Source organism: Dipodomys merriami, unplaced genomic scaffold, assembly GCF_024711535.1.
Source record: "Dipodomys merriami isolate MVZ:Mamm:240054 unplaced genomic scaffold, mDipMer1.0.p SCAF_62, whole genome shotgun sequence".
Taxonomy (NCBI): domain Eukaryota; kingdom Metazoa; phylum Chordata; class Mammalia; order Rodentia; family Heteromyidae; genus Dipodomys; species Dipodomys merriami.
Window position 1 is genome coordinate 6,769,123 of NW_027206202.1, and position 24,561 is coordinate 6,793,683.

The following is a 24,561-nucleotide window of genomic DNA, read 5'->3' on the forward strand; positions in this document are numbered from 1 at the left end:
TTTTGTTTTATTGTCCTAAGATGGAACTCTTGACATAGAATTGCAGGGTCTGAGTGTATAGGGCAAAATTTTTGGTGTGACATTTGTGGCCAACTTTGGAATTGGGTGCTTGTGCCCTGTGTCACTTCTAATATAAAGGCTGAGATCCAGAGGAACACATTTTGAAGCCAGTCCAGGAAGAAAAGTCCAAAATAACCAGCAAAAAGCCAGGCTGAAAACATGAGTCAAGTAATATAGTGCCAACCAATCAACCGTAGGAAAAATAAAAAGGAATGAATTCGCTTTGCTTGAAGTTTCCAGTTCTCAGGGAGGAAGCTGACTGATGGCGGCACCTAGTGGTGAAGACAGGCTCTGCAGTTGCTCCGAAGAGGGAGTGATGATTTCCAAACTTAAAAAGTTGTCTTCATCCTGGCAAAGCAGCAAAGAGGACATGGCATCTTGTGGGCCTGGAGGGATGTCTTTGCCTTTTTCTTAGTGCCCTGCACTGGGCAGACCTGCCACTCCCTTTTGTTGTCCAAGTCTAGAAGTGAAAAAAATTGAATGTTGCCAACAGTTACAAAGTTGAGCAATAAAACGTATAGAAACATAACCAGATTAGGCTTAAGTGTGAGATGAGACATACAATGAAAGAAGTAAAATTGAATGAGGTAAAATTTCAAAAGAACCAACCCAAACAAAGTCTAATACTCTCTGTGTGGCAGACTTGCCAGATATGTGGCTCAACCTTTTTGTTTCAATTTTATGATAGCTTCCATGGACAAATAATTTGCTTCAGAGGTACTTCAGTTTTGACAAACTATTAACTGGCTTTGTTTTTCTCCACAAAAAATTTGTCCTTCCTCACGTTTCCATCTCTGACTATACTGTTTTAATGGTAGTACTACATGGAGTAAGTAACCTTGTTTTTTTCCCTCACATTGTGTAAAGATGAAGAAATCTTTTTAGGCATTTATTGAAAATTTGCACATGCAAAAGGGGACTAGATTCATTAGCCAGATACAGTCAACTTCCCATAAAAGCCATCCACTGGTTGACAGGTTGCAGCTTAATCATATTTGCTGATATTACCCACAAGGGTAAGAAATGGCACTTGGAAAAGTGCCAAGACTCACAAACCCATGCTTGGGGTTGTGTTTTCATCTTCATCTTTTGCTACCATGAGTCCTAAACCAGAGAGTGATCCAGTAAAGACAGTAAAGACAGGTTTTTATCCACAAGGCTGAATGAATAGTTATAAACAGGCTAGAGGAAGTAGATTCAAGTATGTGTCTGTGCCACAAGGAAAGAGGCAGGCAGTAGGTTCATGTAAAGTCACCTGATTCTAATCCAGGGCCTGCCACTGAGATACAAGGCAAATCTCCACCTAGCCTCATTTTCCCAACTAGAAGACATTAAAATATTTAATATGAGAACTACAGACAACAATAGTTAACATACGCTGAGCATTTATTACCTGTCAAAGGATATTCAAAGCACTTGTCTCATCCTCAAAACAACTCACTGATGTGAATGCAACTGTGCATCTACTCTCTTAATAAAGAAGCATGCTCAAGGGCGAAGTGTGGAAGTCCACACTTAGGACTTCCACACTTAGGACTGGAGGTGAAGGCAGGAGGATTGAGGTTCAAGGGCAGGAAATACTGGCAAAGTTAGTGTTAAGTCCTTATCTGAAAAACTGAAAAGAAACCTGGTCACATGGCACAGCACTTGCCTACCAAGTGGTGCAAAAAACAATACAAAAGACAAACATATAAACATGGGTGTGTACAAGCCACACAACTGTTAAGTGACAGACAAGGACTCCAATAATGATACTTTGTCCTAAGAGTCCTTACAAATTATTTTTAATCTTGTCTAAGTCTGATCATTTAAAACTCTTGTAGCACCTATTATGTTAAGCATTGCTTGAAAAACTATATAAAATCTCATTTAACAATATATCTTGTAAAACTGAAAAAGCACTTAGAATTCTGGAGTTATCCCTTACCTGTTAATTCTCTTACATGTCATAAAAATTCATAGAATTAGGTAGGATGAGAAGGCTAAGGAGTTTTTTAACAAAACAAGCAGAAATGAGCAAAGACAAACAAAATCTTCCTTTGGTTGCCTGAAGTAGCCTAGCAGTAGCTTTTTGTGGATGAAGGAGTAGAGCTTTGAGAGCAAGAGCTTTGTGGGCCTAGAACCAAGTCATCATGGTTCAAATCCTGATAATGCAGTTGTGTAACTTTAGGGAAATTACTTAAGCTGAGTAAACCTCTTTCTACTTGTTATGTCCTTAGATACACTAAATTTATCTGTTAAACGATTGCAGTAATAAATAGTTTCAGTAATATAGTTTCTATATTCTAGAAATATCAAGACAAGAGCTAGGTCGGTCTTCAGCCTGAAGAAGCCTGATGTCTTTGCTTCTTTTTTTCCTGGGCCCTCGGTTTTCTAAGGGTATCCAATGACATCATGGAAATAGCTGCACAAATATGTGGCAAAGAGGAGGTAGTCACAGCAAATTTTTGGGAAAATGCAAGCTGCTGGTGGGTTTGATCAATATGATTACAGAAATTGGAGTATGACTCTGAAATGAAAGGAATGACTTGAGTTTCTTTAGTGTAGAATTTACTGCTCCTAAAGGGTCTCCTGATTTCAGATTATCTTCATCTTTGCCTCAGAGTCTAAATCCTTTTGCCTACTGACTCCAATACTCCATTCCCAACCCTTCGCTCACATATTATCCTAGGTACTTCTTGAAGGAGAATGCTTTAAGCCACTTACTTTATCTACAACTAGGGACACAATGTTCCTTATTCTGCCTCCATATGCACTGAATTGACACTGAGGAGCTATCTAAAGGCACCTCTATGTCCCTTCAGAGCTTCTGCTTATTGGTCTTATTGGCAACTTTTGGTTGTCCACGAGCCGGGGTCTTTTAAGTAAGTATAAACACTGAACACTAGGCTTTGTTTCTTACAGAAACCAATTCTTACACATTGCTCAATAGGTAAATCATATCCCATCAAGTGCATGTTACAGGGACTTTATGACAGGAAATGAATTCCTGGTCCTGGCTTTAAGGCCTGAGTTATTCATATTCTGCCATTTATATTTGACTATCTTCTAAAATGTCAGAATCTTGAGACATTTGTTTTTGCTAGTCCTGGGGCTTGAACTCTGGGCCCGGGCACTGTTTATGAGCTTCTTTTGCTCAAGTCTAGCACTCTACCATTTCAGCCACAGAGCCACTTGTGGCTTTTTCTATTTATATGGTGCTGAGGAATTGAACCCAGGGCTTCATGCATGCTAGGCAAGCACTCTACCACTAAGCCACCTTCCCAGCCCCTCAAGAGGTATATCGTAGTCCAGTATTTCTTAAATTGCTCTAAAATGACACTAGCCTCTTTATTCCTATAGTTTATATGCTCATTCATTTGCTTATTCTAAAACGGATATCCACCTTTTAGCTTTATTGTTTATTATAATAATAATAATAATTTTTTTTTTTTGTCGGTCATGAGGCCTGAAATCTGGGTCTGGGTACTATCCCTCAGCTCTTCAGCTGTAGACTAGCGCTCTACCACTTGAGCCTCAGCCCCACTTCTGGCTTTTTCTGCTTATGTGGTGCTGAGGAATCGAACCCAGGGCCTCATGCATGCAAGGCAAGTACTCTACCACTGAACCACCTTCCCAGCCCCTATTGTTTATTATTTTTATTCTACAAAGGAATTTTACTTCAACATGTCAATGTATGTGTATAATGAATTATGCTTTAGAATTGAGCACTACTTTTTCCTTATAGAAAGCCTTATAGTAAAAAGAATTAAGGGTTTGAAAATCACTGACTCCAAATTCTTCATTCTTCATGGAGGGATTATATGTGTGGCTCAGTTGGTAGAGTGCAAGCCAATGAACAAGAGCTTCAGGTACCATATTTAAGCTGAGATGCTACCCAGGCCCTGAGTTCAAGCACCAGATGTCATGCTTCACACATATACCAAAGTAAATGTGGCTAAGCAATGGAGTTAGGCAGGGAGGAAAAAATATTCATCTGATATGTGGAGAGGGTATGCTCTGATCACACCTAACCTGGGCCTTAAACTAAGACAGTTTGACATTAAGAGATGACTCATGGGCTGGGAAGGTAGCTCAGTGGTAGAGCGCTTGCCTTGCATGCATGACATGGTCCTGGATTCGATTCCTCAGCACCACATACATAAGCAGAAAAAAAAGCCGGAAGTGGTGCTGTGGCTCAAGTGGTAGAGCGCTAGCCTTGAGCTGAAGAGCTGAAGGACAGCGCCCAGGCCCAGAGTTCAGGCCCACGACCCGCTCTCCCCCCACCCACCCCCAAAAAAAGAGAGGACTCGTGTCAGTGCCTAGCCACCAAAGAACAGCTGAAGTTCAGGGCCTAGAAGCATGAGGGATAACTACCCTCTTGCTTTCTGGTAGCAGAATGAGACAAGGTCACTAGCCCAGGCTGAGGTAGAACTTTCTAATCTTCCAGACCCAGTGCCAGGCGGCTATCTTTATATGGTCCATATTTAGTCTGGGGGCTGGGACTGTGGCTTAGTGGTAGAGTGCTTGCCTCACATGCAAAAATTCCTCAGTACCACATAAACAGTAAAGGTCAGAAGTGGTGCTGTGGCACAAGTGATAGAGTGCTACCTTTGAGCAAAAGAAGCTCAGAGACAGTGCCCAGGCCCTGAGTTCAAGCCCCAGAACTGGCAAAAAAAAAAAAAAAAGTTTAGTCTGGATCACAATCTATGTGTTAATACATAGCCTCTCCTGTTCACCTTTGGAAAGGCTCTAAGGCCCTGGTATTCCACTGAAGATTGGACAAATCCTCTCCTACTATAAGCCCAAGTGATTTAGGACCTCCCTACTGGGAGGATAGCTGTTTTCCTTTCCTTTTCCAAGGCTCCAAGCTAAGAAAGTCATCACTGATGAGTCTAGCTTCCACTCTGGTCTCTGCTGTTAAGTATATCTATGATGTGGGTGAGTCTCTCCCCGGCTCTAACCTCTACCTCTCATTTGCTAAGTAGGGGAGAGTAGCCCAGGACACAGCTAAGTGAGTGATATTAGAGTAGGACAGGGTTTCTTTCTCAAGCTTCCACCCTTCTGCTTCAATGTTTTGTTGTTTTTTTAACTGAGTCAATTTCTGCTTTTTCTTTGTCTAAGTATTACTTATCTATGAAAGCTCAAGTTTGATGTGGTTGTATATTTCAATGATTGCTTTAAAAAAAAAAAAGTCCCTAACTAACTGAAAGTGAAAACACAAAGTTTGGACAAAAGTCCATTTATGGTAGAAAAATTGTCTTAAATATTTATACATTTTGGAAACCCTGAAGACTTTGTCCAGCTCTCCAGTCTTTCAACATCGTCCTTCAAAATCCCTTGGAGAACAATTTTAAAAATGAAAACTTTATTTAAACAAATATATAAAAGCCAAAAGTATGAGAGATCTGGGAGAAAAACAGATGAGGACAGGAAGGAAGCTGTAGGAAGCTAGAAATTGACGTAAGACTAGGGCCCAAGTAGGGAAAATAAATTAATTAATGATTGAAAGATCAATTGTCACTGAGTAGGACTCTCCTTATTTTTTTCCAAACACAAGTTCAAAGCCTAGGGCCAGCAAACCAGAGCAGCTGCCTTCCCCCTGATTTCAGGAAACATTGACTCACCTGCAAGGCCTGCTTGTCAGAGGAAGGAGATATAACTCTAAATCTGGGGGCCTTCTGATTCCACTTTCAGTCCTTGCTTGTGAGAATGTTGAAAGCACTCTGGGCACTGTGAGAGTTTTAAAATCTGAAAACAAGAACATAAGAATAACAGTTTTGAATTCTAGTAAGGGCCAAGAAAGTGGATCACTATACAAGCTGGAAACTGTTCAGGATCCCTGGGGAAGGAAGAATGTGCTAATGCCTCAGTCCACCCCTAGAAATGCTCTGGTAAACCTTTCTCTTCTCTAAACTTATGTTATCATTATTTCCAATCTTCTTCAAGGCTTCAATTGGTGGTACAGACCTACTCAGGGAACAGTAGGTTTTCTGCTTTCTACTTTTAAAATCTTTAGACTGGATCACAGCTAGAAGGCCAAGGAAGAAGGTGTACTGATGCAACAGCTGTTCTTTAATGGTTTCACCCACTTCAGCCACTTTAACAGTACTTTGGCTTTGAGAATTTCATTCTAGTTCATTCACAGGGGTGATATAGTTAAGGTGAATTGTCTTACCTCAGGACCTAACCAACAAAAGAGTCTGAGGAGTGGGAAGTCATCACTTTCTTTGAGCTATGTTATATAGTAGGAACTCAATTTTACAGTTTCCTGATCCATAGAGGCTTTTAATAACTGTGTGACAGAAGTATGATTAGAGATATATGTATGCCATGGCTCCAACACCTCCTTTCTTTTCTAATGTGTTTCTTGTTATGTCTTAGGGCACCATGTATTCAGGCAGTGCTAGACCAACCAGGCTTAAGTAACAGAGGCTGTTTTCAGCTTTCTCTGGCCAGCCTACTATAATGCAGAAAGCTTCTACTAGAATGCCATTTCAAAGTACAGCCAGTTTAGCAGCTTCTAGGACATCAATCATACTGTTGCTTTCCAGTTCCTACTGCTAGAGAAGGGACTGGAAAAGGGCATCAAAACATTGTGGCCAAAGACACAAAAACAGATATTCTTGTTCTGCTGGGCTAGGCAGGGACTACAGATCATCAACTTGGGGTGTATCATCACCAAGGTTCAGGAACTGTTTTTTGTTTGATTTCTCCCCTCCCCCTCACCCCCCCCCCCATTCCTGGGGCTTGAACTCGGGGTCTAGATGCTGTCCCTGATCATCTTTTGCAAGTCACGGTTACATTTTCCACTTTTTTGGTAGTTTATTGAAGGTAAGAGTCTCATGGACTTTCCTGCCCAGGCTGACTTTGAATCATGATCCATAGATCTCAGCCTCCTGAGCAGCTAGGATTACAAGCATGAGCCTCTGAGATGCCTGGTTAAGAACTGGTTTTAAAACAGAAACTTACATTTCCTATTTAAAAATCAAAGCTTACTGAGGAACTGGATTAGTCAAATGGCAGAACACCAATTGAATAGGTGTAAGGCACTAAGGTACTAACTAGCAAATAATTTTTTAAGAAGGTCACAACTTATAGCAGTAAAATGCTCATTTGGGCTGTAGATATGGTTCAAGTGATAGTGTGCCAGAAAGCTGAGCAAATGCAAAGTCCTGAGTTAAAATCTCTATACTCTTCCCTCTCCTATGCCAAATGTCTACTTCATTAGTGGTGTGGGCAAAGCACTAACAAATTCCTTAATACTCAGCTTGACTTTTCTTGTATTGGTAGAGGGGCTTGAACTCAAAGCCTTGTATTCTGCTTGGCTTTTTTGCTCATGGCAGGTACTCTACCATTGAGCCATATCTTCAGTTCTGGCTTTTTGCTACTCTTTTGTAGCAAGGAATATAGGTGTGAGCCACTGGTACATCAACCAACTTGCTTTTAAAAATATTTATTATGGGGCTGGGAAGGTGGCTCAGTGGTAGAACACTTGCCTTGCATGCATGAGGCCCTGGGTTCGATTCCTCAACACCACATAAGCAAAAAGAAAAAAGCCGGAAGTGGCGCAGTGGCTCAAGTGGTAACCTTGAGCTAACCTTGAGCTGAAGAGCTGAGGGACAGTGCCCAGGCCCAGAGTTCAGGCCCCACGACTGGACCCCCCCCAAAAAAAATATTTATTATGAATCACTAGTTATTAAAGTAAGACAGTTTTCCAATGAGCTGAGCAACATCTTCAAATAATCTGCTTCACTGCAGAATCTTTGTGATCATTTGAGCCACAGGATTATCATAGAGATAAAATTCTTCCCATACAAAAGCTTTACGGTAACACTATTGACAATGATTCCCTGAAAATGACACCAAAGACAGGTAACAAAAAACAAAACCAAACAAAACAAAAAGGTAAACTTGAGACTAGTAGCTCATGTTTGTAATCCTAGCTACTCGGGAGGCTATGATCTGAGAACAGGGGTTTGAAGCCAGTCCCAAGGGCAGGAAAATCCATGAGACTCTTATCTCTAATTAATCTCCTAAAAGCTGGAAGTGGAGCTGTGGCTTAAGTGGTAGAGCACTAGCCTTGAGCAAAAAAGTTCAGGGACAGTTCTCAGGTCCTGAGCCAACAGGAAGTCATATTTTTAGTCATAAGAGTAAAAGATTTGCCGGTGGCTCATGCCTGTTATCCTAGCTACTCAGGAGGCTGAGATCTGAGAATCGAGGTTCAAAGCCAGCCCAGGCAGGAAAGTCCGTGAGACTCTTATCTCCAATAAAGCACAAGAAATCTGGAAGTGGTGCTATGGCTCAAGTGGTAGAGCGCTCTCCTTGAGCTGAAGAGCACAAGGACAGTGCCCAAGCCCAGAGTTCAAGCCCCATGACCAACAAAAAAAAAAAAAAAAGAAAGAAAAAAACAAGATTCGAGTAAAGAACATTTTAAAGTATCTGAGATTTTGTACTTACTTTGGAAACCTTTATGTTTTGGCTTCAGTTTAATAGTTATTAATATACCAAGTTAACATTTTCCTAGTTCTAAATTCTAAAGGCGCAAACTATTTACAATGAACTCTTCCCTAGCCCCTTTCCACATCTGAAGTAACATAATAAAATAAAATATAAATCAGATTATTATATAATAGAGATTACATTATTAGTATAAGTTATATATATTTAACCTATAATATCTACATAATAATAACTATAGATAGATAGTGTTATACTGCTTTTTTTTTGAGGGTGGATGAGTCATGGGGCTTGAACACTGGGGCTGTGCATTATCCCTGACCTCTTTTGCTCAAGGCAAGCACTCTACCACTTTGAGCCACAGCTCCATTTCCAGTTTTCTAGTGGTTAGTTGGAGATAAGAGTCTCAGGAACTTTCTTGCCCAAGCTGGCTTCAAACCATGATCCTTCTATCTCATCTCCTGAGTAGCTAGTGTTTCCATTTTCAATTCTCTTTAGGGTTTCTTCATGTCTGTATATAGTGTACATGTATGTGTGATTTGATGATGTGTTTACTTACATATATATCATTTAGTCATGAATATGGAGACTTACTAAGTCCTTTGAACTACGTGAATGAAAAAAATTAGGGCTGGGAATGTGGATTAGTGGTAGAGTGATTGCCTAGCATGCATGAAACCCTGGGTTCGATTCCTCAGTCCCACAGAAACTGAAAAGGCCAGAAGTGGGGCGGTGGCTCAAGTGGAAGAGTGTTAGCCTTGCACACAGAGAGGCTCAGGAACAGTGTCCAGGCCCTGAGTTCAAGGCCCAACATTGGCAAAAAATAAATGTGTGTGTGTGTGTGTGTGTGTGTGTGTGTATACACACATACACATATATTATATAATACACAAGTATTATTTTAAACAATAAAAATAACTAAACTTTAAAGAGCTTTTATATAAACAAAAACCCAAAGTATAAAACTTACTGTAAGAAATTGGAGAAACTTTTTTTAAATTCAAAGCTGGAAATCTGGATGTGGTGGCTCAGGCTTGTATTTGTAACTACTTAGGAGTCTAAGACAGAGGATTGCCAAGTTCAATGCTAACGTGGGGTACACAGCAAGATGCTGTCTCAAAATTAAAAATTAAAAAGATGGCTCTGTGGCAGATCACTTATCTAGTATGCATGAGGCCCTAAATTTAATCCCTAGTATCACAAAATTACATATAGATATACATATATGTACATATATCACACTTACAAAAGTAAAATAAAAAGTTAAATAAAACTCTCCCTAGATCATCCTATATCTTGTCCATGTTCATTGCTGCACTATTCACAAAAATCAAGTTAAGGAAACACCCATATGCCTTACAATTGAAGAGTTGATCAAGAAAGTGTGGTATATATACACAATGGAATTTTACTCATCTATTTGAAAGAGCGTTATGTCATTTGTAGGGAAATGGATGGACCTAGAACAAATCAGGTTAAATGAGGTAAGCCAAGTTCAGAGAGACAAAAGGCAAACACTTTTTCACTTATGTGGAAGCTAGATCTAAAATACAACTGGACAGGATAATTTATATACAGCTCTATGCACTTATACATAAACAGACTAAAGGAGGATACACTTAGGTGTAATTCCTCTGAACATGGAAATGGAAACATGCTTTTGGTTTGTTTCTGGGAGGCAAGGGGGCACAGGAATGGAGGGAGAAAGGGTAAATAATGCAGTCATGGTATTCAATACATACTATATAAGAAATGAATTATACAACTAGTGGGTAGGGATGGGAGAGGGAAAATGGAGGAAGGCAAAGGAAGGGGTGACATTGTCAAGAAGCATAATATTCATTACTTGACATAAAATTGTAATCCCTTTGTACAACTCCTTAATAACAATTTTAAAAAATTTTAGGACTGGGAGTGCGGCCTAGTGGTAGAGTGCTTGCCTAACCACATGAAGCCCTGGGTTCACTTCCTCAGTACCAAAACAGAAAAGGCCACAAGTAGTTGCAATTCACAAGGACAGAGAAAAACCAGCATAATAGGGCACTCACTAGCCAAATCTGAGAAATGTGAAAAACAAAATAACTTAGAACAATCACAAAGTATAAGCCAATGTGGGGGAGGGATGGACAGAAATCTCCAACTTTATTTTACATAATAAACAAGATAAAAGAGAATTCTTTCTGATGGAGGCATAGAATTCCATTGTGTATATATACCACATTTTCTTGATCCATTCATCTACTGAGGGGCATCTGGGTTGGTTCCATATCTTAGCTATGGTGAATAATGCTGCAATAAACATAGTTGTGCTGGTAGCTTTAGTATGCCTACAGAATGGAGAGTATTAACTAGTAAATACTGACTAGAGCCAATCCTGGGGCTTGAACTCAGGGCCTGGGCACTGTCCCTGAGCTCTTGTTCAAGGCCAGCGCTCTACCACTTAAGTCAGGGCACCACTTCCAGCTTGTTTACGTGGTACTGTGGAATTGAACCCGGGTTTTCATGCATATAAGCCAAGCACTCTACCAATAAATCACATTCCTAGCCCAAGACAACCATTCTTAAAACCCAAATAAGCCATATACCATACACAACACAAAAATTCAAAGTAGTGGGGCTGGGAAGCTGGCTCAGTGGTAGAGCGCTTGACTTGCATGCATGAAGTCCTGGGTTCGATTCCCCAGCACCACATAAGCAAAAAGAAAAAAAGCCAGAAGTGGCGCTGAGGCTCAAGTGGTAGAGCGCTAGCCTTGAGCTGAAGAGGTGAGGGACAGCGCCCAGGCCCAGAGTTCAGGCCCCATGACCGGACCCCCCAAAAAAAAAAAAAAATTCAAAGTAGTAAGTGGTTTGTAGATCCAAGCCACAGGAATGTTGAGCCCTGTAAACAGAGAATAGCAGCGTATTGTTCTGTTCTTAAGGGACCTAAAATGTTCCACAAAAGAAGGGAGAAAGAAGCTAGACTTGCTTGTTCACGGTAGTAAGGGCTGCTGATGAAAAAAATGTTTGATACCTATCTGGGGTTACAATACTCTCTGCTCTGAATGCAACCTACATAATACATAAACACAACAGACCACTCACCTCATTATTTGAATGGTGCTCAATAGAAGAAAGACATGAGTTTTAGGTCTCATGGGCCAAGAAAAGAAACTTCTGATCAATTGAATCCATTTTAAAACACTATAAAATAGAAGAAAGTGGTAAAATAAGTTTTTCATATCTGATAGTTATTTCTCTATACCTATACTGTTCAATATATGAGCCACTAGCAACGTATTGAGTTTAAAATTTTATTGAGTTGAAAACTCAGGTTCTTCAGCTGCATTAGTCATATGTAATGAGTGGTTGTTACACTAGATAGCAATACATAGAATTACAGGATGAGGAGCTTAGCTCAAGTGCTGGGGTACTTGACTAAGCAAGCCTGAGGCCCTTAGTTCAAATACTAGTACCATCAACCCTCACCCCCCCAAAAAAAATCCTCATTAATACAAAAATCATATTTCTTTTTCTAAAAGTGGGAATCTACTTGACAGCTGTGATGCCAAAAAAGAAACACAATTTTTAATGAACTATTTAAAATTAAATTTTAAAATAACGTATTTAAAATCATTATGGATTTGTATAAAATTACAAAATCAGAAGAGAGTTCACACATATCCCATGTCTACATATCCCATATTAGTAATAGATTAGAATGGTGCATTTGTCACAAGTAAGCAGTCATGATGAATTATTATTAATTAAAGCCCACTCTTAACTCACATTAAAGTTTGTTAACTTCTGGTGTGGAGGACAAGCATTTTTTGGAATTAGAAAAACTTAGGTTTGAATTATGGTTTTACCTTTCACCAGTCATGGGACATCAGCTAAATTATCTAAACTTTAAAAATCTCAGAATGCCCAAGTATAATAACTCAAAAGGTTGCTGTCATGATTAAGAAAATGTTTAGGAAGCATTTTAGAACAGTAGGCTTAGTAAGACCTCAGTAAAAACTATTACATTTGTGTGCCCAAATAACATCTTTTAGAATATCTTTCGAAAACAATGACACAAAACACTATTTTGGCTGTTGTTATTTTACATGGACTACAATTTATTTCACAAGAGTCACACAGAGCTTATTATGATGATTTAATAGGTTAGAAAGCATCACAACAGAATCTCTTAGAAACTCTGTATACTTCAGTGTCTCCCATACCAGGTGTTCAAATCTCCACCCACCAAACTATGGTTGAAACAGCGATGGCTGCCCCCAACTCAAAGAAAGCATAATCTATGTAGTTTTAAAATAATTATTATAAAAAAATAAAATAAAATAATTATTATAATTATTAGCATTAACTACAATAATCACTACCACCAATATGGTGCCAAAATATTCAAGGCATATGAGTTAAGAGCTTTATACATATACCCTTATAAGTATCCCAGAGAACTATGTATTCCCATTTTACAGATCTAGAAACAAGTTGTTTAGAAAAATGAACCTGATGATATGGAGTCATATTTATGAAAAATAGTTAAGTCTGATTTAGAGGCTATATATTTAGCCACTGACATTAGGCTAGTGACAAGGGTCTTAATTCCAAACTCATGCTCAACCTCAATCAAATTTCTATTACTGTAAAGAGAAGCATCCCTTGCTTCTCTTTAAGAAAGGCAAACACACTGGTTAAAAATATGAAACTTTCTTGGGCTATACTTATTGAAACACAGCAAATTCAAAGACTGTTCTAGCATCTTCTGTGTCACGAGTATCTTTCTAGAAAGTCTAGCCCTTTCTGTAGACACTGATAGATAGTTCAGATAAAACTGATATTAGGAACATTTTGAATGCTGGTTTTTTTTTTTGTTTGTTTTGTTTTTTGGGTCCGGTCATGAGGCCTGAACTCTGGGCCTGAGCGCTGTCCCTCAGCTCTTCAGCTCAAGGCTAGCGCTCTACCACTTGAGCCACAAGCGCCACTTCTGGATTTTTTCTTTTTGCTTATGTGGTGCTGATTTTTTTAAACCACTATATGTAGTATTTCAGCACCTTAATAATCACATTTAACAATTCACAGGGCTGGAAAGTTGGCTCAGTGGTAGAGCGCTTGCCTTGCATGCCTGAGGCCCTGGGTTCGATTCCTCAGCACCACATAAGAAAAAAGCCGGAAGTGGTGCTATAGCTCAAGTGTTAGAGCTCTAGCCTTGAGCTCAAGAGCTGAAGGATAGTGCCCAGGCCCAGAGTTCAGGCCCCACGACCGGACCCAAAAAACAAAACAAAACAATTCACATCCTACCAATCAAGGTTTTTTTTTTTTTCTTTGTTTTGGTTTTTTGGTACTGCTAACTGCCAGGCCATGAAATAGGCTCTAAGGATTCAGAACAATTGGAAATGGCTTCATCCACAGTAAGCATACAATCTGCACAAAAGGTTCAACAGAAAGTCTTGGCCCACTCTCCTGCCAGCCTCTGGGTAATTTCTTCGTGGGGCTTGAACTCTGTGCTTGGGCACTGTCCCTGTGCTCTTTGGCTCGATGCAAGCACTCTACCACTTGAGCCACAGTGCCACTTCCTGTTTTCTGGTAGTTTGTTGGAAATGAGAATGTTACGGGACTTTTCTGCCTGGGCTGGCTTTGAACCTCGATCCTCAGATATCAGCCTCCTGAGTAGCTAGGATCACAGATGTGAGCCACTGATGGCTTAAGTCTTTTTTATTGCTTTGTCCCTGTTGTTGCTTTGTGCTAGTCCTGAGGGTACTATCCCTGAACTTTTCTGCTCAAGGATAATGCTCTATGCTCGAGCCATAGCTCCACTTCTGGCTTTTTGGTGGCTAACTGGGGATGACTCTCAAGGACTTTCCTGCCCTGACTGGCTTCGAATTGTGATTCTCAGATCTCAGCTTCAGCAGCTAGGATTACATCCTTCATTGTTTTTACAGAAACACACACACACACACACACACACACACACACACACACACACACACACACACACAACTGGCATACATATAACACCTAAACTTAATCTATTACAACATCAGTATCAAGGCATCTACAGACCTACAGTTGCTCTGCAACTCCATATTAGAGGTTTTCATATGTGAACATACAGATCTAGGAAGTGGGGCTGTGGCTCAAGCAGTAGAGTGCCTGCCTTGAGCTGAAGAGCACAGGGACAGTGCCCAAGCCCAGAGGTTCAAGCCCCACGACCAACCAAAAAAAAGGAAAAAAAAAAGAAAAAAAAAGAGAACATACAGATCTAACACGCTCTTTTGAAGAACAAAATGCTCAATAATACATGTAAGGCTGAGGGCATGGTTCAAATGTCAGAGTGCCTTAGAAGTAAGTGCAAAGCCAATGAGACCTGTGTTCAAACCCCAGTACTAAAAAGGAAAATGAAGAAAGTGACTCTATGGCTCCAAGTCGTAGAACACTAGCCTTAAGCAAAAAAGCTCAGGGACAGTGCCCACTGTAGAGACCCTTTACATCCTCCCTACTGGCATCTCCTGCTCTCATGTCAGTGACAAGCAGTATGTGGCTTACTAAACATCCATCTTGTATAACCTAAGATTGGCCCCAATTACCTCCAGTCAACTCTAGCTGTGGACTGTAAATTCCTGATAACAGAGCTCAGAGAACCAAGGTTAGGAGCCAGGTGGATGCATCCAATTACTAACAAGCACATATGCAGCTCCCCTTTCCACTGCAGTTACTGACCCTTTTGCCCACCAAAACTGCACGCCAAAACTGGCCGGAAGGATTGGCTAGTTTGACACCTGTCCAGAGATGGGTTACTACCTAGTTGGTCACCTGCGCGTGACCAGACAGGACTATACAGTTTTGTATGAATGTTACAACCCTATTGGTCACCTGCATGTGTCCAGCTTGTCCCTCGTGGTCAATCTGCTAAAAAAATAGGGTCAGACAGTAGCGCGGGGTCTGTCTCTGCCGAGGCAGTCCCTGGCCAGCCAGTCTGCTGCAGCCTGTCAGCCCGGTGCTAGGCACAAGAATAAAGCTTGCTTGATTTTCGCTTTTGTTCTAGTCTCGTTCTTTTGATCCCGGACCCTAATATTGGGGTGCTATTTTATTAGGCCCTTTCAGAGTGGGGCACTTGTCCGGGATCAAAAGATGAGAACTGAGCCAGCATCAGGATTTCTGGGAAAGCCTCCAGAGGCAAGAGGGGGTTCGAGTCCCCTGTACTGTTTCTGTGTTAGTGGGGCTCCAATGGGGGTACCCACTGGGGAGAAACTGGACGCAGTACTGCTCCCCAGATGTGGAGACGTCCCACCCCTCCATGTGTATATCGCCAGGAGGGGGTTCGAGTCAGGGGGTCCGGGGGATCCCCACCAGCGGCAGGTCACGGCTGGGATTACATCTTGGTTGTTCCTACGGAGGAAAGGGAGCTGCTGGGTCTGTGCTTGTCTCTGTCTTGTCTTTGTGGTGTCTGCTGGGTTGTTCCTCGTGTTTGAAGAAATGGGACAGAAGGCGAGTAAGGAAAGGAAGACATCTGTAACACCTTTCAATCCTGTTCTCCAGCATTTAAAGGATTTTCAGGGAAAAGCCGCACTGTGGGGCGGCAAGGTTTACTCGGGGAAACTAAAAACATTATGCCAGCTGGAGTGGCCCACTCTCCTCACAGGATGGTCGCCGGAGGAGCTTCCGCCCTGGCCAAAATTCACTCTACCCAGGGCAATCCTTGATCTTCACAGAGACCAAGCGCCACACATTGCGGCCTGGCGTTAGCCGTCGGGGCTGAAGCTCCATCTTCCCCGCTCACAAAACCATGTCTCCCTCTGAGACAGGCCGAGCCCCACCTTCCCCGCTCACAAAACCATGTCTCCCTCTGAGACAGGCCGAGTCCCTAAAGGCCGGGAGCGGAGGAGAGAGGAAGTCTACAGAAACGGAGGACTGGGATTTCCCTCTCTCCGTCTCCTAGACGCAGAGAGCCATTGTTTAGCCACGGGCCGCCTCCTCCGGCTGGCTCGCTGGCTGAGCTGAGCTGGCTGGCTGAACTGAGCAGGAGTCTGCTCTGATCCTCCCCTTCCGCTGCCGCCCCCCCCAATTCAAAACCCCCAGGCCGAGCACGGCTCCCTCCCCTCCCTCATTCCTCCCCTCCCTCATTCCTCCCCTCCCTCTATCCTCCTCTGCCGCCCCCCCCCCCCCCCCCCCCCCCCCCGCCACTGGTCTCCAGTCTCCCCTTCGCTCCACTGGATGGAAGGGGGCATTCCCACCCCACCTGCATTCCCTGCTCCTCTCCCAACATTTACAACTGGAGAGCTCAACGTGAGCCGTTTTCTGCACACCCCCAGGATTTGATTGGGCGTGTGCAGAGAGTGTCTGCCAACCCACCAGGGTGGACGTTCAACAGCTCCTTACGGCCCTCTTCAATGCCGAGGAAAGAGACCGCATCATGAGGGAAACATAAGGTGATCATTGAAAGACTGGCACGTGTTCCTGAGGTGATGTAAGATTATTGTCCAGACCCCCCCCCCAACTGGGACCCAAACACTGAGGAAGGTAGGGAGAGCCTCCAATTCTATCGCCAGCTCTACTGGGGGGCTCCGAGTGGCTGCAAGGAGGCCCATAAATTATCAAAGGTAAGTTTGGACTCAAGGTAAGGACCAGTCTCCTGAACCTTTCTGGAGAGGCTTATGGAAGCCCACAATCCATCCTGAGGCACCTGAGAATGGGAGGGCAATTAACCAGCTTTTGCTGGCCAGTCAGCCCCAGACATTAGGAAGAAGCTTCAGAAAATTGGATTTGAAGGAAGAACTTAACTGAGCTGGTGGGCATTGCAGAGAAGGTGTTTAACAATAGGGATGTGCAGGCAGAGGAGAAACAAACTAGAATAGCCAAAGTACAAGCATTGTACGAGGCAAGGAGAAGGCAGGAAGAGAAAGGGCAATGGAGAGGAAAGACCCAAGTCAGGGATGGTCAGAGAAGGAGGAAAGACAGGATGAAGATGACCAGGGGAGAGAGAAACCTAGGGGGAGAGAACTGGGCAGAAGCCCCAGACCCAAACCAGTGTGCTTTCTTGCAAGGGAAAAGGACATTGGGCCAGGGAGTGCCCCAAAAGGAAAACGACAATGTTAACCACAAAGAATTAAGGAGGCCATGGTTCAGAGAGCCTCTCCCAGAACCTCAGGTTAAAATCGAGATGGAGGGGAAATCACTCAATTTTCTGGTGGACACTGGAGCTCAATATTATTAAAACCTATGGGGAAGTTATCCGGAGAGATTTGGGTACAAGGAGCTAACGGCACAAAAAGACATAAGTGGACTACAGAGAGAACCTTGAATGTAGCCTCAGGAATAGTTAAACACTGATTTCTGGTTCTTCCCAATGCCCTGTGTAATTTGATTGGAAGGGACCTGCTTCATAAACTAAGAGTGGTATCCAGTTTTCAGAAGGAGATGTGACTGTGACTCTGGGTCAACCTGTTGTACAGATGCTTGTAGCAGCAGTAGATGAACACCTCCTTCATGAACCAGTCTCCAAGTTGGAGGAGACAGGGGAAGGAGGCCTTCTCCAAGCCCTACGGGATGAGTTCCCTGAGGTCTGGGCAGAAGGGAAGCCTCCTGACCTAGCCAAGGGGCGGGCCCTGTAGTGGTGCAGCTAAAGGTAACAGCCTCACCAGCTTGTATCTGTCAGTACCCCCTCCCCTGGGAAGCAAAGGAAGGGATCAGAAAACATATTGACCTTCTCCGAGGAGACGGAATTCTAATTAATTCCTTCCAAGTTCCCCTGGAACATGCCCTTATTGCCTGTCAAGAAAGCTGAGACTGGGGCTGGGAAGGTGGCTCAGTGGTAGAGCGCTTGCCTTGCATGTATGAGGCCCTGGGTTCTATTCCTCAGCACCACATAAGCAAAAAGAAAAAGGCCGGAAGTGGCTCTGTGGCTCAAGTGGTAGAGCGCTTGCCTTGAGCTGAAGAGCTGAGGGACAGCGCCCAGGCCCAGAGTTCAGGCCCCACGACCAGACCCCCAAAAAAACAAAACAAAAAAAAAAAAAAAGAAAGCTGAGACTGGAGAACATCTACCTGTTCAGGACTTGAGGGAAGTTAATAAACGGGTTGAAGATATACATCTGATAGTGCTACACCTATATACCCTGCTTTCTCACTTGGGCCCCAAAAGAACTGTGTATACCATCTTAGATCTCAAGGATGCATTTTTCTGCATACCCTTAGCAAAAGAATCCCAGCCCCTCTTTGCTTTTGAGTGGTCTGATCCACAAGAAAGGTTCCAAGGTCAGCTCACCTGGATGAGACTTTCCCAGGTTTTCAAGAGACCCTGCATGAAGATTTACATGAGTACAGAATCTCCAATCCAAAAGTTACTCTGCTATAGTATGTTGATGATTTACTGATAGCCGCAGAGGACTGAGTCATGCTTACAGGGGATGAGAGCTCTTTCACAGACTGCAGGAGAAAGGGTATTGGGGTCAGCTAAAAAGGTGCAGCTTTGTCAGAGCCATGCCACACATTTGGGTTTTGATCTCCACAAGGGAGTGGTGTTTGCTTTCTGAGTCCCGACCTTCGTCCCACCACACACAGTGGGCTATGGTAGACTGTGGATTTGCAGAGATTGCCTGACCCCCTCTACGAGCTGACAAAGGGAGGGCTCACCACAATAGCGTGGACAATTGAGGCAGGAGGCAGAAGAGGCATTCCGGGAGTTACAAACAGCCTTACTGAGGGCCCCAGCACTGGCCATCCCAAATGTTATTAAGCCCTTCCATTTATATGCAGACGAAAAGGCAGGAGTGGCCAAAGGGAGGCAAGTAGCCTATCTCAGTAAAAAACTGGACCTGGTAGCGGCCAGATTCCTTCCTTGCCTCTGTATAATTGCAGCCACAGCCCTCTTGGTAAAGGACGCCAGCAAATTGACCTTAGGGCAAAATCTTGTCTTGTCTACCACTCATGCCATTGAGGGCCTCCTTCAGACCCCGCCAGACTGGTGGATAACAAATGCACGAGGGACTGGTTACCAAGCCTTCCTTCTCAATGACTCCCCACCCCCCCCACCCCCCCACCCCCTGCAGTGCTAAACCCTGCTACGTTGTTGTTGCCATAGGAACTAGCCAACCACCCACAAGACTGGGGGGTGGAGGGGATCTTAACCCAGATCACTGGGATAAGGCCAGACCTCCGAGACACTGCCCTCCCGGAATGCAGAAATGACTGTGTTCACTGAGGAGAGTAGCTTCATGGCGGATGGAAGGAGGTATGCAGGAGCTTCCGTGCTTTCTCCCCAACAGGAACTCTGGAAGGAGTCCCTGCCTCACGGGACTTTAGCACAAGAGAGCGGAGGTGATTGCACTCACCAAGGCTTTGCAGATGGCCAAGGTTAAGACTGTCAACATCTACAGAGACAGCAGGTATGCTTTTGCTACTATCCATATACATGGGGCCATCTATAAAGAAAGAGGGTTGCTGACAGCAGAAGGGAAAGGAATTAAAAACAAAGAAGAGATATTAAGTCTTCTGCAGGAAGGGACCCAAGAGAAGTGGCTGTTATGCATTGCCCAGGACACCAAAAGGAAACTGATCTAGTTTCAAAAGGAAACCCATTAACAGATCGGGCTGCAAAACAAGTAGCACAGGAAACGGCACAGGAACTAGTTGCACTCCCAGCTCCGGTCCTACCAGAAAAACCAGTTTACTCAGAAGAAACCTTAAAATATCTACAAGGATGGGAGAAGCTAGAATATGAAGGGAACTGGGATAGGATTAGGACAGGAAAATTAGTCCTTCCCCAAAGACTAGGGAGGAAGCTAGTGAACCAGTTACATCAGAGCACACATTTAGGGTCACGCAAACTCAAGGAACTTGTGGGAGGGCAATTTCAGGTTTCTAAGCTAGGACGTAAGGCTTGGGATGTGGTGACAGATGTGCTCAGTGCCAAGCAGTAAATGAAGGAGGGACCAGGATGGGAAGAGGAAGGAGAGAGAGAGGCAAGGAACCAGGGATCTACTGGGAGGTGGATTTTATGGAGATGAAAAGAAAGGAAGTATGGCATAAGTATATGCTCGTCTTTGTGGACACCTTTTCAGGCTGGGTAGAAGCATTCCCCACCAAGCATGAAACAGCAGGGGTGGTGGCTAAAGGGTTACTAGAAGAAATAGTTCCTAGATTCAGGTTGCCTCTCGTGATCAGGTTGGGCCCTGCATTTGTGAGTTCAATCTCACAAGCAGTCTCCAAGGCTGTGGGCACGAACTGGCAACTACACTGTGCCTATCGGCCCCAGGGTTCCAGACAAGTAGAAAGAACGCACGGAACTCTTAAGGAGACTTTATCAAAATTAATTCTGGAGACTGGCGGTGGAGGGGTGGATCTCCTTCCCTTTGCTCTTCTCAGGGTACAGTGTACACTCTACTTGAGCAAAATTAACCCTTTTGAGATGTTTGGGAGACACCTTCTCCCCCCCCCCACTCTGCCCACGACTACAGGAAGTTGCCTTAGCAGAAATGACTGATCAGTCTGTACGCTAGTCACTACAGGCACTACAAACTGTCTTAAAGAAAATCCACACAGGGGTCCGAGCCACATCCCGCCAGCCTGGTGACTTGGTCTGGATACATGGCCATCAGGTGGGGAATTTGGAGCCTCGCTGGAAGGGACCATTTACTGTTATCCTGACCACCCCCACGGCAGTGAAGGTAGAAGGCACCAGAACCTGGATCCACGCCTGCCACATCAAGCGGGCCGAGGAAGAGGACGCCCCTCAGAGATGGAAGCCGCTGCCAATGGACCCCACCGATCACGGACTGAAGCTAAGACTCAAAAAACCATGACTTTGTTCTTACTCTTACTGTTTCTTTTATTGTTGACTAAAGGTAACAAGAACTTCTGAGTCACCTTATATGACAGAGAAGTACCTGTGGGAGATTAGACAAGCAGAATTGGGAGAGGTAGGAAAAGTAGTGCAAAGTGGTGAATGGCTGACTCACTATACCATACAGTTTAATGTAACCTTGTGCCAATTGGTACCCATTAGCCCTTGTTTAGATGCCCTACAGTTCTACATGTGCCTGAACACCGCACCTCCCCAGTGCAGTGGGAGAGGGCTCGGGGCCCACCAGAGTATTATTGTGCTGAGAAGGGATGTGAAACAATTGCGCCTGGATGGGGAAAAGACAAGGATCCCTATGTAAAGGTTGGGCACGGTAGAACTGGAGGATGCCAGCCATGGATTGACTGGACCAAGTTAGCATCTAACCCGTGTACCAGGAACTTTATAAAGGTGGTAGACCCCAAAGACGCCGATGGGATTATGGCAGATCTTGAAATCTTAGGTATTCACTATCCAGAGAATTAAAGTTCACGAACCACCCCGGCCTATAGAGCCAAACCCAGCTCTGAATCCCCCTGAACCATCAAAAACAAAGCCCGCCACCACAACCGCCCTTACCTCGACAATCTTAAGGAACAAAAACAATGGTGACAGCGTTAGTGCTGCCAAGGTTTTGCCCCTGTTGGTAGATTCAACTTTTTAAATGCTTCAAACCCTAATATCACTCAAGATTGCTGGCTATGCTTAAACCCTAAGCCCCCATACTATACTGGAATAGGAGCCAACCTCAAAATAGGGACCAGAAAAGGACAAATTAAAAATGAGAGTTCTGCAGGGCGCCGGAGGCTCATGCCTGTAATCCTAGCTACTCAGGAGGCTGAGATCTGAGGATCGCGGTTCAAAGCCAGCCTGGGCAGGAAAGTTCGTGAGACTCTTATCTCCACCCCCCCCACCTCCCCACCCCTTCCCCCCACCCTCCCACCTCCCCCAGAAAACCAGAAGTGGTGCTGTGGCTCAAGCGGTAGAGCACTCGCCTTGAGCTGAAGAGCACAAGGACAGCACCCAAGTCCAGAGTTCAAGCCCCACGACCAACAAAAAAAAAAATAAAAAATAAAAAATAAAAAATGAGAGTTCTTACAACTCATGTGAGTGGGGGAAGGTCCCCAAACTAACTTTGGGAAATACAGAAGGAAAGGGACTTTGTTTGGCAATAGAGATAGGGAAACAAACGTCCCCATATAGAGACCTATGTGAGACCACAATAGTCCCACTGCCTTCACCAATTTCCTTAAGGCTCTTACTGGGACCTGGTTTGCTTGCAGCTCAGGGATTACACCATATCTTAATCTTGCTCTATTCTAAAACTCCTCCTGGAACGAGCTCTGTATAACTGCCCACATTCTTCCCCAAATAGATTATTATGGGGGACCCGCGAGGTTTGAACATCTTACTGCAGGGATGGGACGGATAAAGCACGGCAGTCCCCAACCTAATTCCACTTGTCTTGGTGTGGATAGCGGGTTCCACAGCAGTGGGAACTGCTGCCTTGATAAAAGAGAAGGCAGATTTAGAGGCTCTCGGATCCCAAGTAGATGCTGACCTGTGCCATATGCATGAAAATATAGACAGGCTAACTGATTCCCTGAGCTCCCTACCTGAAGGAGTTCTGCAAAACAGAAGGGGGCTTGATCTATTGTTTCTGAAAGAAGGGGGGCGGGGGAAGACTCTGCGTAGCCCTAGGGGAAGAATGTTGCTTCTGGGTGAATCATACAGGAGTCACCAAAAACAGTCCAAAATAAGGGGGGAATGTAGAGACCCCTTTACATCCTCCCTACTCCTACACCCTGAGTTCAAGACCCATGACCGAAAAAAGGAAAATAAAGATATAGATATAGATACAACAGAACGTCTGTGGCTCATGCCTGTAATCCTAGCTACTCAGGAAGCTGAGATCTGAGGATCGCAGTTCAAAGCCAGCCTGGGCAGGAAAGTTCCTGAGACTTTTCTCTCCAATTACCCACCAGAAAACTGGAAGTTCAAGCCCCATTACAACAACAACAAGATATACAGATATACATATGCAGATATAGCTAGGCAGCTATAGATATCTATGTATATAATGAATTTAACAGTCTTCTAAAGCATTTCCAGCCTTTCAAAAATTATTTTGAACCTTTTAATGTACATATGTGTACATCTTTGTACCGTGTCTCAAAATATGACATAGTTAAAATTTTGAACATTTAGGCAACCTTTCTGCCCTTCATCTATTCTCACCATCAAACCTCAACTGTGAACAAAAATCCCTTCCTCTGTAATTTCTTCCTAGGAAATGAAAGGGATATTGTACATAAGCTGCATGCGTTAAGTTAATATATGCTCACTTTTGTGCAATTTAGCACCAATATACTCTCAAACAGATATGGGTAGCTGGGGGCCGGTGGCTCACGCCTGTAATCCTAGCTACTCAGGAGGCTGAGATCTGAGGATCGAGGTTCAAAGCCAGCCCCGGCAGGGAAGTCCGTGAGACTCTTATCTCCAATAAACCACTCGAAAACCGGAGGTGGCGCTGTGGCTCTAGCGGTAGAGCACTCTCCTTGAGCTGAAGAGCGCAGGGACAGCGCCCAGGCCCAGAGTTCAAGCCCCATGACCGACCAAAAAAAAGATATGGGTCACTTAGGTTGCAAATGGCTTTCTAGTCTACATGCATACTTCAGGTAATATGTTCCTTAAAGTGGCCTGAATGAGGCTCTGGGAGGTCAATGAGCCTCTGAAGGCCGATGGGGAATTGTCTGGGAGGAGTGGGACAAGTGCCTGGGGACCCTCATTGCTCACCTTGACCTCCTGCCGCCCGTCCTCGGGATCCCAGCGGGATCTCACCCCCTCTGTCGCCGGCTTTTTCGGGGCCAGGCTCCTCTTCCTCCCCTCGATGGGGTGTGCCTCCAAACCTTTCCTTCTCTGGCTCCACGAAGCGTCAGGGAGAGAACAGCGCCCGCTGGGGAAAGGGCCGGGAGCAGGTTCCTTTCTTCGGGAAGGGCCGACCGCAGGGCTCTGACAGTTGATAGTCTCCCCAAGCCGGTTGTGTACCCCGCAGTGTGTGGAGCTCCGGCAGCTCGCACAGAGCGGAGGCACCCCCATCGCTCTTCCCCGCGGCTGCGGCCCCCGCGGCGCCCCACAGCTCCCCCTGCCACAGGCTCCCCACGGACACCATCGCTGGCAAGAGGAAAAGCGACACTTCCGAGCGGCGGCCTCGCCCGACACCACGCTCCCCCGCCGCCGACACC

General features: G+C 44.2%; 2 long non-coding RNA genes across 4 annotated transcripts; one reads left to right on the top strand and one right to left on the bottom strand.

Annotated features, from left to right (window-relative positions):
* Window positions 1-24,465, bottom strand: LOC138815091 (uncharacterized). The gene is made up of 4 exons (XR_011368154.1): window positions 24,113-24,465; window positions 11,581-11,679; window positions 5,667-5,790; window positions 1-520 (listed from the first exon to the last, which is right to left on the bottom strand). It is a non-coding gene; the product is annotated as an uncharacterized lncRNA (long non-coding RNA).
* LOC138814910 (uncharacterized) lies at window positions 16,711-23,159 on the top strand. 3 transcript variants are annotated; one of them, XR_011368114.1, is made up of 3 exons: window positions 16,711-17,081; window positions 19,743-19,862; window positions 21,019-23,159. It is a non-coding gene; the product is annotated as an uncharacterized lncRNA (long non-coding RNA). The 3 variants fall into 3 exon arrangements; XR_011368115.1 differs by having other exon boundaries at window positions 21,075-23,159; XR_011368116.1 differs by having other exon boundaries at window positions 16,711-16,910.
* Window positions 24,466-24,561: the final 96 nt, after the last annotated feature.